Source organism: Coffea eugenioides, chromosome 1, assembly GCF_003713205.1.
Source record: "Coffea eugenioides isolate CCC68of chromosome 1, Ceug_1.0, whole genome shotgun sequence".
Classification (NCBI taxonomy): Eukaryota; Viridiplantae; Streptophyta; class Magnoliopsida; order Gentianales; family Rubiaceae; genus Coffea; species Coffea eugenioides.
The window spans coordinates 24,105,706-24,113,830 of NC_040035.1; positions in this window are offsets into that span (position 1 = coordinate 24,105,706).

Genomic DNA, 8,125 nt, shown 5'->3' on the forward strand with positions numbered 1-8,125 from the left:
GGTCAAGTGGTGGGTTCAATCGATAGTGATCGATACCCGTCGGTTCGAGCCGTTTTTTCTTAAATCACGTATACTAGGGTTTTTACCTTCTAATCACTAACTTATTATTATCACTTCAAATCATATAATATTTCCTCATCCAAAAGTCACTCATACCTACCAAATTTGATCCTCACTCCGTATCGATAATTCACCCTACGGAAAAACGTGAAAAACCTAACTTGCTCCAACTTGAAAACGAAAAGTAAAAACCTTTACTTTCATGTTCATTTGCATTTATTGTGGGGTGATTGGGTGGTAGGGCTATTTTAAAATCATAATTTCCAATTAAAAGGGCATTTTTAAGAAAACGTGAGGGATTTTACAATTCCATAAATTGAATTTAGGGTTTCGGTTGAAATATAAGAAATTTGAGAAAACGGTCAGTCACAAATGAAATTAGCGTTTTGATTAGACTTTATTTCTAGAATTTAGGGTTTCTAGTCTGTAAAACAAAACAATAAAATAAAGAAACCGTAATATTCTCTTTGAGGCTAAACAACAATAGTATCCTAAAAGTTGGGGTATCACAACTATAACAAACCATCAACCCATGACTAAACAATAATTACTATATAAAAACAGAAAAATCAATAATAAATCAAAACTCCATCAAAACTCCACTTCCAACCATCAAACCTACTACAAATCAACATATTTAGACACAAAAGCCACTAATTTGACATTAACATGAACAAAGAGGAAGTTGTAAGCAAAGTACCTTAACACCTCAAGAAAGATAGTAGCTTAGGGGTTTTCCTTCCAAAACAACTCCACCAAGATCTTCAAACTCCCTTAGCAAGTCACTTTTGTAGACTAATTCAAGATTTAACCGGTTGGTTTGCAAGATCTAAGCAAGAAATGAAGAATAAAAGTTGAAGGTTTCTTTCTTTTCTCTCCCTAAGGAGCTCGGCCAAGAGAGATGAAATGGAGATGATTTTTGTGTCAAATTGAGGTTTTAGTAAAGTTAGGGAATAGTGGTCAAAGTCCAAGCTCGAATAAGAAAGTGACACGTGGCACCTTTTAAGTTTAAACTTATCCTTTTGTCTCTCCAAGATTAAACCATCTAAGTAAGCTCTAATTACCTCTTAACACCTAGTAATTTAATCCCGGTATACAAAACTTAACCTAATTGGCCGAATTTATCCCACTCATCGCACTAGCGGGTCCCACATCCAAGATACACTACTAACGTCACATAAACTAACTTATACTAGAAAAAATGATTTTAAAACTCTACTTTCTTATAAAATCTCTGAAAAATTAATATAATTGGTATAGTGAAGAAAATGCATGTGAGAGAATAAAATAAAATAATATAAAATACGGAAAATTTACGGGTCCTCACACTCTCTCTCCCTTAAAGCAATTTCATCCTCGAAATTTTTCTTACCATGCCACTATCTATCTAGAAAAAAAATCGTGTTAATGCAATGACTAAAATCCCATGCTAAGAAAACCAGTGAAAATATCAAAAAGTTTCCCCTTTCGAACCACAGATGAAAATTTCATTTAACATCAAGACTAAACTATAATAGATGATACTCAAAGATTCATGAATCAGGATTCAATACTATCAACTTATCAACATTTAATATTACTCATCAAAATATCAAGTACTAGGTCCACTACTTCTAATACACTCACTACATAAGGGTTGCATACACATAAGTCCATAAGTCCATTTATTTCAGCTAACACATCACTACTTGCCCACTTTAACTATTACAACAGCTTTACACCCCAAAATCCATTTGTCTTGGGCAGTTCTTCACTTGGTGTCCCAGTTGGCCGTATCTGAAACATGCACCAATTTTCACATAACATATTCCTATATGACTTTTGTTACACGATTCACACTTAGCAGTCTCACATTTCTTCTTGAAGTGTCCATTCTTTTTCTTCTTCCCCCCCTTATCCCTCATAGCAACTCCATTTCCATCCATCTCTTTACGTTTCCCTTTGTTACCGCAAGCACTTCCTTCACCTCTTTCATCTTTATTACTAGGAATGTCCTGAGAGACTATTTGATTAGACAAAGGCACTAACTGAAACTTACTTCCTACTTCTTCCAAAATCCTTTCATTTTTCTTCTTTAGCTCTACGTTCATGTACAGTAGCTCTCTTTTCTCCGTATACTCCTGCTTCCATCGCCTTTCCCAATGCTTAGCTAATCTCTTTTGGAAGTCCACTTCCTTTCGAAGAGTCTCTATCTCCTTATCCATATCAACCAAATGTGCCATCTTACCGATTCACCCGAACTCAAGTGATAACCTGCCAAGAAAATAATGGATCAAAATGAGTAACTTAGTACACTTGGGACTTTAACCATATAACTGTCAAGTTCCCTCACTCCCAATCCAACCACGAAAAATCAAACTTAGAGGCATACAGGTATAGAGGCCAAATCCTTTCTCTCAAATTCCATACCTAATTCCAAACTCTCGATCTCGACACAATAATAATCAAGTCAGGTCCATACTTTGACATCAAGAGATAAATATCAAGAAAGTATAGGCAAGGGTAGTTTATTGAGAGCCAAACTACGGTTATCGAAGCTCACAAGAGGGGAAGAAAACACCTCCATGGTTGTAGCTAGACTAACTCAAAGTCAAGTAAACACTTATCAAGTCCTCACGGTCATAACAAAAGGGAATGTGAGAACCCGTACTTTTCTTAATTGCTAAGTTTTATTTTCTATTAATTACACGCTTTTCCACATTTTTATTTATTCAAAAATTGTGAAACTAATTTTTATGAGTAAATATAGTTTTTAGATGAGTTTTCTAGTATCGGTTAGATTTTTAGAAAATAAGAATGTATATCGGACGTGGGACCCACTAGTGCGGAAAGTTCTGTAAAATTCGGCCAACTAGGTTAAGATTTGGATACTGGGTTTAATTTATCGGTTGTTATGAGCTATTTAGAGGTTACCAAGTGGTTGGTGTGAGAGAGAGAAAAAGCTAGGCAAGTAATTAATGAAGGTGACATGTGTCACTTAGAGATTCATTCCTACATTTGACTTACTATTCATCCTTTTACCATTTACTAAATAAACCCAAAAATTGACCAAAAATCTTCCATTTTTCCCAAGCTTATGGCCGAACCTCTCTACAAGGAAGAAAGAAAGAAAAAGCTCTCCAAGGTTTGCTTCAATCTTGCTCCAATCTACCAAATCAACCATTGAATCTTGGTTTTGCTCCATAGGAAACCTTAAGCGAGTGATAGTGAGGTGTTTTGTGGAGTTGTTTGGAAAGCTAAGGTGACTAATTGCTCTCTCTCTTGTTTTACTAAGGTGAGTAGTGATGGACCCCTCTCCTCCCTCTAATGATGCTTAAATCATGATTGGTGGTAGTATAAGATGCACTTTTATGGATTACATCTTGATTTTGGTTGAAGTGATGAAGTTTTATAATTTTTGGGGATTTTTCTGTTTTCATATGAATATGATTATGTGGTCATGTATGATGATTGGAAATGATATTTAAGGAAGCTAGAAGGTGGAAAAGGTGGTTAATTGCAAGCAATTTCTGTTTTAGAAAGAAAATTGGAAAACTAGGGTTCATGTTTCTACATTCTGCCCGGTTTTGTAGGTCATAGTTAGAGGCTGAATTGGCCTTGGGTTAAAACATGAAAGTTGTAGGGAATGATATTTTAGAGATTCTTACAAAATTTAAAATCAATCGGAGTAGTGTATCTTGAGAAAAGACGGAATTACCCTTGCTTCCCTGGTTTTACCCGAATTTGAGAATTGCGTCTGTAATTGGTTATTTTGGTTGGGAATGCTTCCGAATTGGTTGTTGAGGTCTTCTGATGAATTGTATCCCTGTTTCTTAGCTTTCGGATGGCTTTGGAATTTTTGGATTTGGACTTAGGTAAGCGGATTTATGATGTTTTCACTAGAATGCATTCTGTGAATCTGTTTTTGCGGTTCTGGTGTAGTAGATTGCATTTTTGACCTGGTTACACTCAAAACTGGGTTGAGTGACCTTCTGTAATATTGTAGGCCTATCTCTTAGCTTCGAAACGGTGGGTTTTGGACCTTCATCCGATAATCGTAGTGCCTTTGGTGCCATTACCGTAAAATGACGTCAAAAACTATTTTTTTAGGGTTAAAGCTAGTTCCATTTCCGTATTTTCTGATTTCCTCTATTGCTTGTGTGTGCGTATGGAACCCTATTTTGGGAATATTTGGCATTGGTTTATGACTCGTTATCGAGTCTCATTGTACTTGTTTGCATGTTTTAGGGCGTGACGGTGGTTCACGACGTTCCTTTGACGGAAGTGCATGAAATATCACTTTCGAGCTTGGTGAGTGTACTACTCACTTGTGTGTTACTATATGGCTTTGATACTTGAACTTGATGAGTTAAATATTATTGCACCATTGATATTGATTGAAGTGATGGTGTACTTTATCACTCTCACTTATTTCTCATGTTATTGGAATGTTACATGAAATAAAAGTACATGACTGGGTGTCGTTTGGACGAGTATCCAACGACCATGATTGTTACCATTGAGCTCAACCCCATTGGTAGTTGATTGAATCGAGCCGGCGAGGGCTTGGTCGTGCCAATTAATGAACCTTGGGGACTGTTATATGGAATCTTGTAGTATGAGAGACTCTCGATTCCGGTATACTCGATTAATACCACAGTGCAAGCGTTTGGAGTTCGGGCCCGGTAGGGGTATGTTGGGTGGAAGGAATGGAAGTAAAGTGGAGTCTACGGTTGGTTACTCTTAAACATTGACGGAGGGTCAATGAGCTTCGATCAAGAATGCAATCGAGGAAAAGGGCTCTTGAGAGCCGCCCGTATCCTTTTATCACCACCATTAATGTGTGCCTTTGTTTACTTTTGATGAATTGGAATGAAAGCTTTATGCTTATGTGAACTTTGCTGCTTGAGTGGTATTATCTCACTGGGCGTAAGCTCACCCTATTCCTTTTGTTTTCCTTACAGGAAAATAAATACTTTTGGACTGCAATTGATAATTGGTTGCCGAATTGAGCTAGTTGGACATATTTTTTGTATAGCTCATTTATTGAAACCCTAAATGTACTTTTGGGACCGTTTCTCTTTTGATTTGGTAAACCAGACATGTATCCACTTTTGAATACTTTTGTATGCCACTTTGGCTTGTAAATGCTAAATTTCAAGATGTGAATGTTTGCTTGATATTTGGTTAGGTTCTGACGGGTCGGTTACTATTCATAGCCGACTCCGGTTTCGTTTTTTTTTATTTTGACATTTTGACCTGTTTACACGCGTTTGTAAGATCCGGAACGTATTAGATCGCTCTAAACTGAACCGTTAGTCCTGGCGAGAGCTGGACAGGCAGTCCGCTAACCCCTTTGGTTCGCCTTAGGGGAAGGTGGGGCTGTCACAGGTGGTATCAGAGCCGCTTCGCGTGGTCTCTGCGCGGAGTGAGCTTGGGGCCAAGTGGTGTTATGGTCCTGCTTTTGGTGAAGGTGTCTAAAAGGGTTAAGTGCTCTTTGAGCATAAGTTATGAACCGGGCATGTTATAAGTGTAAAAATCTTTATCATGCAACTTGAGGAAGATAGATGTGTACGTCAGGTAGGAATCTTAAACCTTGTTGATTTGCACTTGGGAGCGTACGGCCTGAGTCGTAAATTCTCTTAGTTTGGGATTCTTGTACTCGAGTACCAAATACTATTCCTAAGGGAATACTTGTGAATTCGGAAGTGGTATAGTCTTGTGTATGATGAGGTAACTAGAAATCATACGTGATTTTGAGATAAGTTATGATGACAAAGGTTAGAGCACGGGGGATTCTTGTATTGGACTTGACATTGACCCGATTGAGGAGATTGGAATGAGGGATGCTATCTCGGATTTGCCCAATAAAAGTTGAACTAGGGTTTTGATAGATAGTGGTTAGATTTGGACTGTAAGAGTTACTGTGGATGTTTAACGTGTTAGCTTTGAAAACCTATTTTGTTTCTCCTATGAATGTGCACATTGTTATGTGTCTACTTGATTTTCCTATGGACTACTTTAAACTACATATGTAATTATTTTGTGCTATACCAGATAAATATCTTTGGGATTCTTGATTGATTACCTGTGTTTATGTGCCTAACTGAACCCTATCCTCTGAGATATATATGTATAGATATAATGGAAAGGAAAGCTAAGAAAATGATATTTCGGCATCTGTGTAGATTTAGACGACCTCGGGATTAAGGAAGGGTCATTGGAAATCTGTGACCGACCAAATCGAGAACCTAGGGCTGAGAGAAGGGCTGAGAGAAGGAACCTAGTAGTGTAGGCCTATGTCTCAGATTCAAAACGCCATAAGATTTTTTTCAATCCGAGAGGTGTAGCTTCAGGTGTAATAGGAAATGTAAATAGGTGAGAGGAACTTGATGATTTTAGATTTCCTTTGCTTGATATGATATTTGTGATCGAGGGAATTGGACTAGAGCTAGGAAACTATCTATGATGGATGAGGATCATGAGCTGTGGTTGGTAAATGATTCCAAAATTGTTGTCAAAATTATTTTCGAACTATTTCCTGTACTGTTTTCTTGTGTGTTTGCCATGCAATGATTTGGCTCAAATGAGTGCTTGGAAGTTGTAGACACCAAAATTTTAGCCTTTCTTTTTGTTCATTATAGCTGATTTTTGTTTGTTCATTTATTTATTTTACTATTATTTCTTTGTTTAATTTATCTCATTCTCATTTTTTGTTTTTTGTTAATTAATCCACTGAAAAAACAAACAACAAAAAAGATCATCAATCATACAAAAATTAGCAATTTTGTTTTATTTTTTAGTATTTGTCTATGTTTTTTTTTTTTTTTTTTTTAATAAAAGGGGAGAACCCCCCAAATTTTATTCAACAGCAACAAAATCATACGACGAAGGAAGCAAACCCTCCCTTCAATACATGCCAGAAAAATAAGAAAATACCTAACAACTAACGTTTCGAATATATGGATAGCCCATTGCATCCAAGTTAATCAACGACCGAGCCCTACTTGGAAGCAGATGATGAGATTGGAAAGAAACAAATGGACTCTCCAAAGATAAAGCCGCTAGGCTGTCTGCCACAGCATTCGCCTCACGATAGATATGCGTAATGGTCCCCTGCACCTTACCTAACAACAACCGAATCTGGCTTAAAATGCTACACAACGGCCACTTACCAATCGATTGACTAGTAACCAGCCGGGCCAACACTAGAGAATCTACTTCTACTAAAATATCTGACAACCCTGTCCCAACACACCACTGTAGACCAGTTAACAACGCTAACCCTTCCGCATGTACCACCTCACATTCCCCAAACTCCTTATAAAAAGCACCAAGCATCTTCCCTTCAAAATCCCGTACCACTCCTCCGCCTTTCGCCAACCCATTTGACACACTTGCATCGGTGTTCAGCTTGACTGCCCCTCGAGGAGGCTTCCTCCAAGATATAGCTTGCGGACAGAAAGATTTATGTGGTTTGAGCTGAAAATACCGTGCAAAGTAGGTATCCGTATCCCCCTCCAACTGAGACCTTTTCAACATACGCGCAGCCCCCAGAGCAACCAACCACCCATTGATGTCTGAAATAACTTTAAAGCAAGCCGAGGGAACATTACCAAACCGAGCGTCATTTCTACTACGCCACAGAAACCATAACACTACAACAGGTATAACACACCGAACATGATCCAAACGCCCACTCCCAGAAGATTGAAACCACACCACTAGCAACGAAGAAACGCATGAGAATGAAGTCCACGGGATACCGCAAGCGCGGAAGAAATGCTTCCAGACAGCACTTGCCAAGTTGCCCTGCACAAAAATATGATGCAAAGACTCCTGTGAATCACCACAACAATCACACTTGGAAGCCAATGAAAACCCTCTAGAACGGAGCTTGTCATCCAACGGCAGAAAACCAGCCAAAATCCTCCAAACAAGGTAAGACATCTTTAACGGCAGCAATGGACACCAAATTCCGCGCCACACCAAAGACAGGTTACGCCGCTGTCTAATTAAATCCCATGCAGACGACACAGTGAACCTACCATCCGTTGAAGGAGCCCAAACCAATTCATCCTTAAGA